Below are 12,576 nucleotides of genomic sequence, written 5' to 3' on the forward strand. Positions count from 1 at the left end.
ATCATTGCTGATGTCCGATGGATCTTGGCTGAAGTCAGAAAATACCAGAAAGATGCTTACCTATGCTTTAGTTACTATGTAAATGCCTTTGATTGTATGGATCATGACAAGCTATGGACAACATTGCTAAATACTGGGTTTTCCAGAACACTTAATTGTGTTCTTGAAGAACCTGTACATAGACCAAGAGGCAGTTGTTCAAACAGAAAATGGGAACTCTGAGTGGTTTAAAATTAAGAAAGATGTGCAACAGTCTTGTATTCTTTCACAATACATATTCAAACTGTATGCTGCATAATCTAAAAAGGTGGGTTATATGAAGAAAAACATGGCATCAGGATTGGAGGAAGACTCATTAATAACCCGCAATATACAGATGATACAACCTTGTTTGCTGAAAGTGAAGAGGATTTAAAATACTTACTGTTGAAGATCAAAGAGCACAGCCTTCAATATGGATTGCATCTCAATATAAAGAAAACAAAAATCTTCACCACTGGGCCAATAAACAAGAATCTTATCAATGGAGAAAAGATTGACGTTGTCAAGCACTTCATTCTTCTTGGATCAATTATCAACACTCAGGGAAGCAGCAGTCAAGAAATCACCTGACATATTGCATTAGGCAAATCTGCTGCACAAGACCTTTTTAAAGTGTTGAAGAGTAAAGGTATCATTTTGAGGTCAGGTGCGCCTGACCCAAGTAATGGTATTTTCTATAACCTCATATGCATATGAAAGCTGGACAGTGAATAAGGAAGACTGTAGTAGAATTGATGCTTTTGAGTTATGGTGTTGGAGGAGAATATTGAAAGTGCCATGGGCTGCCAAAAAAAAACCCAATAGATCTGTGTTGGAGGAAGAGCAGTCAGAGTGCTCCTTGGAGGCCAAGATGGCCAAACTTCGTGTCTCATACTTTGGACATATTGTCAGGAGGGACTAGTCGCTGAAAAAGGATATCATGGTTGGTAAGGTGGAGGGTCAGAGAAAGAGAGGAAGACCTATAGCAAGATGGATTGGCAAAGTGGCAGCATTGATGGGCTCAAGCTTGGCAACAATAGTGAGGTTGACCCAGGAGCATGCAGTGTTTGGTTCTGTTGTACATAGGGTTGCTATGAGTCAGTGTGGACTCTCTGGTACCTAAGAACAACATCAACAAATTTTAATGGGACCAGCAAGCCTCATCTTTTCCCCTATGAGTTACTCCTGAGTTTGAACTTCCAATACTACTTGGAAGACACCAGTGGGCCTTTGGGGCTGGGGGCCTGTTGGAGGCCCTGCCTTCAGCCCCATCCTCCTAGTGAGTTCAATCATTTTTCCCTCCTTGCCCCCACTCCAGCCTCTGTAGTGTGTATCCTACAGTGTCTCCAGGGTTTCTTTGTTTGGGGAATTTTTGCTGTGAAGTGCTCTTAAGGTGGTCTGACTCATAGTGACCCTGCATAGGATTTCCCAGGAGCAGCGGGTAGTTATACCCTTGTTATTATTGTTGTTAAGTACTGTCTAGTCAGTTCTGACCCATAGTGATCCTGTATAGGGTTTCTGAGGAACAGCTGGTAAGTTTGAACTGCGGACCCTGCAATTCAAAAGTTCCTTTCCAGTCCAGCTCATTAACCTGCAGCGTCACACTAGGAGTCCATACACTAGAGGAGTATACATGCAACGAAAGTGTATTAAGAGCATTATCTGACTATTAGAATCTTGACTCATTTGCATTAAACTGTATTGAAATAAGTAAGTGCTATCAATCTTTACAGAGTTCTGGTGTAGCAGTGGAGGATACACATTGGACTGCTAATGTCAAGGTCGGTAGTTCAAACCCACCAGTTTCTCCTGAGAAACCCTATACAAGGTCACCATGATTTGGAACTCACTCAAGAGCACTTGACAATAGTGTTAATTCCTATAGTAAGCATAAAAAAATATAATAAAAGAGCATTCAACTAAAAATTTATGCAAAGATAATTAACCCAAATTGTTTCCGTAGTTAATACAAAAGCAGACAAAAGTATAAACATTACTAACGATTCAAATAAAAGGAGATATACTTTTGTTGAGGATTTCTGTTTTGGAGCTATAGGATAATCACTGGATGACTAAATTCAAGGTTGGAGGTTCAAACCCACTAGGTGTTACTTGGAAACCCTTTATAGGTTCTCTATGAGTAGAAAGTTAACTGGCTCAAAAACAAAACCCATGTTGGTGGTTTAGAGGACTCACATCTGTAAAGTTCCAGTCTCTAAAACAATTACCAAGTTATACGTTTAGTGGAGTCCTTGTGTGGCGCTGTATGATAAGCACTGGACTGCACTGTCATTTGAACTGCAAGGTTGACGGATCAGCTGCTCCTTGACAACCCTATACCAGGTATCTGTGAGTCAGAACCAACCTGATGACACTAAGAACAAAAACAACATACACTTAATGTAAACAAAAATCATAATTCCTATAGGATTTAAAAATAAATTTTAGCATTTTTATCTTTTTATTTCTGTAAAATCATTAATAATTGCTTTACTGTTTTCATTTTGTATATGTTGCATGTAAAATTGCCATTTCATATATTATAAATACACACTTTTCACACGAATATTCAATTAAGTAGAATTATTTATGGAGAAAGTATCATATATTCAGTACATTATAATGCCAAATTTGTCATAAAATATTATCACATATGTGTTGTTCTTTTTCTGGGTTTTGTATCTGGTTACATTGATTTGTATAATTATACTCCTTTTCATAAATAATTGTACTTAATAAGTAAAGACTATTTGGTATTGGGCTTTGTGCTCTTTTGAAGAATTATCTATGTGCAGTTAGGAGTCCTGATGTGGTACTGTAGGGTAAGCACTGGACTGCAAACCAACAATTAGCAGTTCATTAGCTGCTCCTCAGAAATCCTATACAGGATATGAGACAGACAACAACAGCAGTTTGTTTTTGAGAAACAGTGACTCCAAGGGGAAGAGTAGAGATTTTAGGATAAATCAGTAATTATTTTAATCGTTCTTCAATCAAGACAATGCTGTAGGAAATGTTTCTTGACCACATTTATTATTATTTTTAATTGATTATGTTCTTGCCTTCTTCCATGACAATGACAATAATATGTAGTATGAAAACCTTTGAAATTAGTCCTCATAGGAACTTCTTTGATCCCTCAGGAGAGTTGTTTCCTTAATATGCACACTTCCTATTACATAATTTAAACTGATATCTAATTGATTAATGTTTAGTTTTCGTTTTGATGACACCATCAGATAAATGTAGTTATACATGTAGGGACAAATACAGATTAAAAATTGTATTTCTCCCTGTTAAAACGAAAGAAAGTGGCTTCAGTTTCCTCTTGTTCTTTCAGAATCCACTCTAGATATCTTGTGAATTAATTCTCTTTATCTTTGAAAAACATTTAAATCGAAGAAGTCTCCTCAAAGACTTGCGAACATTCTCTTTTGAAATCAATCCATTCTGAAGGAGATCAGCATAACTTCAGCTATCCTGCTGTAGACTATTAGTAACTTTATCTTGAACACCTGGATGTAATGGAGTAGATCCATTTAGCTAAATTAAAGGTCAGCTTCCTTTTTTGTCTGCAATCTCTTTAGCTAATTATCTGTGATGCATCATACTCTAGTTTTTTGCTTATTAAACAACCAAATGTCTTTCTCTGTTATTTCTGTGGAGAGGTTTTCTGAATTAAGAATAGTATTTGTTTTTAATTATATTTTCCCAACACAAGACAAACCACCACCACAAAATATAAAAAGTTCAGTGATTCCAGTAAAACATACTCAGGATCTGCTATTTAAAGCAGAAATTGCTGGAAACATAAACTGGAAGGAAACAATGGAATTTGGGGAAGAAAAAGTGCTGAGGATGAATGTGGAATAACATGAAAATGAGAAACTCCTGTTAAAAATAATGCTAGAGACAGGAAGAAGTGGGACCATAGCTTCATAATTTTTTATTTCCATGAAACGTCAAGATTCTCACATAAACAGTCAAGAAATATCCTCCTACAGTTTTGATAGGTGCTGTAAAGCATGCAGTCTGAAGACTTCTTGCCTTTGAAGAACTACAGCCAGGCAGAGCTTAATTCCATCTTGTGCCTATGTTTAAGTGTTCAGATGCCAGTTTTTCTTGCACCTCTGCCAAAGCTAGAAGCAGAGTATATTTAAAGGTGGGTTTCGGACCATTTCTCCCAGCTATCCCTCTCAGGAACTTTCCTGGGCACACCACTCACTTAATGGTCACCTGGTTGTGATGTCATATCCAAAGAGTTTATAAACTTTCCTATCTGCAGCAGTTCCTTCATTGCTTCCATAGGTAGATTATGTACCTGTGGCTCATTGCTGCTGCCAGTCATGATTGTGAGAGGAGATTCCTTTGTTCACTGTATTCTATAAAAGTCACCTTGTGGAGGTAAAACTTTGGAAATTCATCATGGTCTCTGTGATTTCCCTTACTCTGGGGATCAACATTTTCTTATCTAGTTCTTATTCCTATTCAATACTTAATAAAGAATCTCCATAATATTTATATATGAGATGATAGGGTCACTTCCCCACCTACAATATAGGGAAAAGAGAAGAGTAAACACTGGGAAATATGAATAGAGCATTCTCCATAATAACACCCTAAATCTCCAAGGGAAAACACTATCAGGGGTACATTCCTCCTAACAAGAACATTTTTTGACCCTAGTCGCATTGAGTTTCCCTAAGAAAGATTGGCATTAACATATGAATTTGTTGCATTTATGAATGCAACAGCAGTTTGAGAGACATATAACATTTCCTGCTTACACTTTACCACTACATGAAATATGTAAATGTAAGAGAAAGGAATAAAGAAGGAGAGTCCTGGTGCAGCTCTGTAGGATAGCACTGGACAACAAGGTCCATCTGAGTTGAAAGGTCGGCAGTTCAAACTCATCAACCCCTCTTCAGAAACCCTACACAGAGTCACTATGAGTTGCAACTGACTCAATGGCATTTAACAACAACAACAATAAAGAAAAATAGGAAGAAATAAAACATTCAGGACCAATTAATATAAAACAAAACAAAATTTCTTGGACTATGATTAAATCCCCCACATTATTGCTTAAATTCTAAGCACTTGATTTGTGGAGGATTATTATTTACAATATGGCACTCTTGGAAAAACACTGGACTGTGAACCACAAGGTCTGTAGTTCAAACCCACCAGCAGCTTCTTGGAAACCCTATACAGAGTTGCTATGAATCCAAGCCGACTTGACAGTATTTAACAACAAAAACAACAATGATTTACAGTGGGAGTCCTACCTCCATTTTGTGCCTTGAATTCAACCATTCTTCATTTAAGTTCTCTCTGACCATTAACCAGTAATATGGCAGAATCTTTTCCTTCAGGCAGAGAGGGTTTGGGAATAATGATGAAGTTCTGTGTTCCTGTATAGATTTACAGCCTCGAAAAACCCAATACAGGCTAACTATGTGTCCGAATCATCTCATGGCAGTGGGTTTGGTTTAGATTATTTGGTAATCTCACCTTCAACAGTGGTGTATTGATCTATTACCAATCATGATTAAGTGATTATGTCATTTGTTCTATTTTATTTGTGTAAAATAAAAATATCAAAATATGAAGCAATTGTTTCTCAAAATATACTCTATCTATTTGTACAAACTTCTGAAGACAGAATCTCCATCTTTCTAACCTTTCCCTGAAGCATTTTGTGCTCTTCCATATACACCACATCAAAATAGCAGTTTCAGCATCCATCAATGACTCAAACATGTTCCTTAAATGTTCTTTGTGTTCTGGGGGACAAATCCAAAAGTACTGTAGATTTTCCTAAGGAAATTCTTATAGTACAGTCCTTGCTAACCTTGAAAAATGACAAGGAGCATTGTTGTTATGGAACAAAACTCCTCAGTGCAAATTTCCTTATTTTTTCTCGTGAATGTGACTTTCAAGTTTCTTAAAACATTTTCATAATAAGCCTTCATGATTGTCCAATGTGTTTCCAAAATGGTCTATCAAGATTATCACTTTGGAATCTCAAAAGAGAGTCCCCATATTTTCTGAGCTTGATCTATCTAAAATGTGATGTTTTGTGTAAGATAGAGTTCCCACAAAGTTGTTGCAAAGCAACAGTGATTTGGGAATATGTCCATTTGAACTTTGACAAAAAATTGATATTCATCCTGACATCAATTCCCCCCACCCCCTCCCCCGATGGCACAAAAAGTAGCCGTTTCATCTGGAGGCACCCTAAGGAGACTAAAAAGTGAACAAGTGTATTAATATAAGAACTTGTACTCAGCCATCAACTGATACGTTAAATAAAATTTTGCTTGGCATAAACCCATTTATGTATGAACCAGAACCCTAAAAACAATGTTTGTTTGTTTTTTCCATTTAATTATTTACCTTCTTGTGAGTGTTTATGTTTCTACACACATACAAAAAGTTTGTGGGGAATTTCCATTCTTTTAGTTAATTTTTCCAAGAACTTTTTAAAGCATCCTTAAATGATTTTCTATTTAGCGGCAGTTACCAGGTTGTGAATGAGACCCCTTCCTAACAGTGTCTGTAAGTAGAATTTGTTATTGAATCAAAACAGGTGCATATGTTCTTATTTAGACTTATATTTGCACAAGAAAAGGCTCAAAAAGTTTTCAATTTTTTTTAAAAAGCAGCATATGCAACAAGTGAAGGTGACTATGATGTAGTAATTGCTCCAAATATGGATTGATGAGTTCCCCAACAATATAGGTTGACACAGAGGCAGCAGGAATATGTTCAAACATACCAACAATTGTAAGGATGATACAGGGCACAGCAGTGTTTCATTCTGTTATGTATAGGGTTGATGTGACTCAGAATGACTTGACACCACCTAACAAAACATAACAGTAATCTAAATCATGAACATCACAATCTTTAATTTTGTCAGTAGAAAAACCTGCTGAAACTGCTGCTGTATGGTCAAACTAGGACTTATTTATGAAAGAGAAGTGATGTAAAATTAATTTCTGAATATATAGAGAGCTTGTTTGTGCTCTTAGAATGGAGGATCAAAACTGAACATTGACCTACTTTTAGAAACCCAAATATTTCCTTATCCTTCATTGTCAATCATGGCACAAAAATGTGCCATATTCCAGAGTCACTCTTGTAGCACAGTACCACAAGACATACCATGTAAGTTATGCATTAAATTTGATATTTCAGAGCTCTAACCTGAAATCCATTTTGTACTTAGCATCATTTGACTGACAGGGCTAATTGGTTCACTATCTTGTATAAGGTTACTTTGCAGAAATCATTTGATGGATTTCTGAAATTGTCAAACTGACAAAGTTAGTTCTTTATTTTTTTTATCTTAGAGGTCTGGAAGGTATTCTTAAACCTTCATATAAAAGTGCATAAGCCTCTTTCAGTGAACATCAGCATGATGAATACCTCTAAAAATCTAAAGTTATAGCCTACCTGAGATACCCTGAATTGGAATATATCCATATGATCTAAATCTTTCACTGTGCATTTAGCATGCAATAATACTCAGCTAAAAACTCAAATATCAATATTAGCTGTTATTTGACACTACGTAAATGTACCAACCAGACTCCATTCAATTATGCAAATCATGTTTCTTGTGTTCGGTCTAGGTGATTATGTTTACATTATTCAATTTTGATCTTCCCACAATTTACAAAACTCTGTGGTCATTTCAATGAAAATTCAAGGAACTATAAATATATTTAGATAATAGCAATTAAAGAGCATAAAAATAATGAAAACAAACCAAAACCAAGCAAATAACCAACCTAAAACCACAACTTACCATATATGATCTTAAAATCAAAACTCAAATTGCTATTATTTTATTGATTGTTAATAACATTTACATACATTGATTAAAAAACCCATTTAAGAGCATTTGGCCACAGGCTTTATTTTATAATGGGATTTTAATATGATGCTTTCTTATCTGTTGTTAAGTGCTGTCGAGTCGGTTTGCTTTCTTGTCTAACATCAATAAAATACTAAATATTTGTGTTTTAACAATGCCTATGAATCTGATTTTGTCTTAAATTTATATAAACTAACTTAAACTCACGCAATCCATTTGAGCTGCCAAACAAAATGAAAGCAAGTGTCGATTGCTGATATGAAAACCTGTCCTTTTTTTATTGTCAGACTGTTTTATGCTAACATTACTAATCTTTGATTTTAAATATTGCAATATTTTCTTTAAAATCAATTAAAATTGGGAATACATGAGCAGACATGCACTCTGATTGGTGACCATGTTGTTCACCTATAAGGGGAAGTGAGGGTAAAACAGAAATGAAGCAGCAAGTTAAACCCTACCATGTTAAATAGATTTTTATGAACATGGGTAGAGACCCGGTTGGTCAGCAGTGTGGCAAGAGTCAGTGACATAGCCACCGAGGACTAGAGTAGACAGTGAAGCATATAGCTGATAAGACCTGTGGGCATATGCACAAAAACACCCACACTTGCAGATAATACTCACTTGTGATTGGCTAATTTCACTCACATAATGTCCTCCAGATTACTCCAAGTTAGGAGGTGTTTTATAGATCTGTATTTTACAATGCTGTATACTGTTCCATTGTGTGTATGTGCCAAAGTTTTTATATCCACATTTTCTATAACCACTGATTGGTCTTTAGACTGTCTTCTTCTCTTTGCTATCGTTTATAGTGTTGTGATGAACATCTACTCATGCTTGGCTAGTATTTCTTGTGAATATATACCAAGAGGGATTGCTGGGTCACAAGGTATTTCTATTTCCAACTTTCTGAGAAAGTGCCATACCATTCTCCAGAGTGATTGAACCATTTGACAGTTCAACCATCAGTGTAAAAGAGCTCCTGTCTCTCCACACCCTCATCAGCATTTTTGTTTGCTTGTTTTCTTTTTTTAGAACTTCACTCTTAATGTGGTGGAAAAGGATATCTTACTGTTGTTTTGATTTGCATTTCTCCAATGGCTAATTATTGTGATAATTTCTTAATGTAATTGTTAGCTACCTGGATGCCTTATTTGATGAAGTATCTGTTTATGTACTGTACACATGTTTTATTTGGGTTGTCTTTTTCTTGTAAATATTGTGTAGCTTTCTATACATTTTTTATATTAGTCCCTTGTCTGATATATCACTGCAAAAATGCTTTCCCAGTCCCAGTCTGAGGACTCCCTTTTTACCCTTTTGTTGAAATATTTTGATGCTTTTAAGTTTTTAATTTTTAAGAGGTCTCGATCATCTATTTTGTCTTCTATTGATTGAGTATTAGATTGTACAATGTGTAATCAGTTCTGACTCATAATGATCCTATACATTACAGTGGAATTGCCCTGTAATATAGTCTAGGCTTTATCTTTATTTGGAATCCTGGAGATCCAAAGGACTCCATTTAGTATTTTTGTAAAGTGGGCTTGGTTTTTAAAAAGTCCTGTTTGTCCAGAAATATTTTAATTTCACTGTTGTATTATGAGTGACAGTTTTGCTGGGTATATGATTCTTCATTGGTAGTTTTTTTATGTTTTGGTTTTTCTTTCAGAGTTGTATACATCTCACTATTGCCTTATTGCCTGCATGGTTTTTGCTGAGAAATCAGAATTTAATCTTTTTGGTTTTCCTTTGTAGGTAACATTTCATTTTTCCCTAGCTGTAATGGTTTTGGTCAGCAGTTCGAAACTACCAGCTGTTTCGTGGGAGAAAGATGAGGCTGTCTGCTCCCGTAAAGATTTACAGCCTCGGAAACCCTGTACAGGGTGGCTGAGTCAGAACTGACTCCATGACACATAAAAACAGCAACAAATGGTTTTGGAGAGTTTGACTAGGATATAACATGATGATTTTCTTTTGTGGTCTATCCTGCCTAGGGTTCATTCAGCTCCTTGAATGCTTATCATCTCATCTTTCATAATGTTAGACAAATTTTCGTCCAGCAGCTCTTTGACTATCTTTTCTGTGGTTTTCTTTTTCTCTTCCTGTTCTGGAATTTCAATCACTAGTAAGGTATTCCTCTTCATGTGGTTTCCCATGAATCTTAGGTTTTCTTTGGATTTTTTTCATTCTCTTTCTGATTGTTATTCTAGTTTACTATTGAGAGACTTATATTCACGCTCACTAATTCTTGTTTCTATTGATTCAAATCTACTCCTGATCCTTAGTTCTGACATCTTAGTATTAACCCTTTGGATTTCTGTTTGTTGGGTTTTTTTATTGTCTCCAATTCTTTAATATATTTTGTCCGATTGTTCTTGTAGCATGTTTCTGAATCATTCCTTGCTTTCTTTAACAGTTTGAAAGTACATAAATAACATTCTCCTGAACTCTTTTCAGGGAGTTCCAGTGCCTCTTTTTCTCCAACAACATTTGCTAACTCTTCTTCTTGGTTGGTTATTTGAGCAACTGGTTTATCACTCGCTATCACTTTTTTTCTGGAAGCACAGTGGTTGTGTAGGATAAGCACTTGACTTTAAGCCACAAGAATCACAGTTTGAGGCCACCAGTTGCTCTGTGGACGGAAGATGAAATTTCTGCACCTAGTAAAAGTTTACTGCTTCGGAAACCCTATAATGTGTTGCTTTGAATCAAAACCAACTCAACAGCTCTTAATAACAACATCATCGCTTTTTCTAGTGCTGCCTTCTGAGAGTCAATAATATTAGAGAAGCTGCCAAGGAAATCTTTATATTGATGATTATATTCCATCAAGAAATTAAGACATTTCTTTGACTGTTGTGCTATAAGATTGACAACTTCTTCTTAAGCCCCTCCTGATTCTATCATTGTATCATTTAGATCTGTTTCACTGTGATAGCAGCTAGAGCTGAACATTCTGGCTAAATTCTGCATAGGCCTTACCTATCTTCTGATGTTGCTTGGGTAATGATTCTGTGTACCACTTTCTGTTCTCATGGACCACCATCAGCAGCTCCTTCACACTGTTTTCCATGGCTTTGGTGAACTTACCAACAATATCACACTTTTACTCTATCACCAGTAAGTCTATGTCAGGTGCTGCTAATCCCATGGAGGAAAATACAACTACCACCAGCTCATTTTTTTCAGCCTCCTTCTTTCTTTCCTTTTCATCCCAGAAATTGAGGAAATCCTGAAAGGCCTCACTGTCTGTGATTACTGATGCCAGCATATGCTGGTCACCTACATGTGGGTTATCTCCATGTACATTTTGATGAATTCTTCTTCAAAAAAACCTGCTTACCTAGAAGAGAAAGGATTAGAATAGACATATCAGACTTATTCAGGAATCGCTCATATAGCCAAAGTGCTTATATCTGTGGTTTACGAATCAATTCATGTTAATGGGTTTTAGTTGGTACTGAATGTATCGCTTCAGACCATACATCTTGGTATCATTTTTTGGGGGGATCTGTTACCTACAGTCAAATGTAGAAGTAGGATTGAAGCCTTACTGGGCCGTAGTCTTCAGCATTGATGGAAATTGTCTACTTGGGTTTTGCTAGTTGCTTGCCCAAAAAATACTGTTCCAGTCCAGGTTTTTCAAATCCAGGAAACTTGTTCAGTGGCAGCTTCATGGACAATGTGCAAGTCTGCCATATTAAACACCTCCCTGCCTTCTGTATTCCTTTGTTTTTAATGTATATGTGGATGTGTACATATATGCTTGTGTGTTTGTGTGTATGTGTTGATAGGCTGAACTCAGGAAGACTTGTACCAGATATGCCTCTATTCCAAGGAACAGCGGCATGGGAACTTTAAAAATGCAGTAACTTACAGCAGGTGTGCCAACTTTCTAGTTATTTACTTTAATAGTTGATAGCTACACTTATATGAAGTGAATGAATTAAATATTAAAACCAGAATATATAGCTAATTATAAATAAAGAATTCATTTTTCCTTTCACAAAAATAAACTCATGAAAAATTACAGAGAAAGCTCATTGCATTTGATAGTCACCAAGACTTAAGCAGTCACTGACTTCTGAACATATAAGTAACAGAACAAAAGTCAATATAAAAGGCACACTAGAAAGGCAGCAACTTGAAAAAAGCATTGAACAACTGTTTTCGTTATCCAGTCCGGCTACAACAGAATTATCTCAAGTGCTGGTTGTAAGAAACATAAATTCATTTTCTCACAATTTATGAGGCTAGAAGTCTAAATTTAGTGTGTCATCTCTAAGGAAAGGACTTTTCTGTCTGTTGATTTGGGGAGAAGGTTCCCCTTCCTTGTCTCCTTGGTGATCTTCACGTGGCAGGACTGCTGTCATCTCCCATCTCTGTTTCCTTAATCTGCTCCTCATGTATGAACCCAAAATAGGGTCTACACAAACCTGCCTCATTAACATGACAAACACAACCCATTCCCCAAAGAGATTATAATTGCAGGCATTGAGTTTAAGATATATAGCATGCATTCAATCCATACAATTCATCTTTTGTCCCCCTAAGATTCATTCCTTATCGTCATGAAATCACTTTCATTCCATGACAACAACATGGTTGAAATTTGTTCTGGCGCCATTTTCCAAGTCCTAAAAGAGATCAAAGGAGCT

General features: G+C 36.1%; 1 pseudogene; it reads right to left on the bottom strand.

Moving 5' to 3' along the window:
• Nucleotides 1-6,203: 6,203 nt before the first annotated feature.
• LOC102841253 lies at nt 6,204-11,595 on the bottom strand (annotated as a pseudogene).
• Nucleotides 11,596-12,576: the final 981 nt, after the last annotated feature.

Source organism: Chrysochloris asiatica, unplaced genomic scaffold, assembly GCF_000296735.1.
Source record: "Chrysochloris asiatica unplaced genomic scaffold, ChrAsi1.0 scaffold00005, whole genome shotgun sequence".
Lineage (NCBI taxonomy): Eukaryota > Metazoa > Chordata > Mammalia > Afrosoricida > Chrysochloridae > Chrysochloris > Chrysochloris asiatica.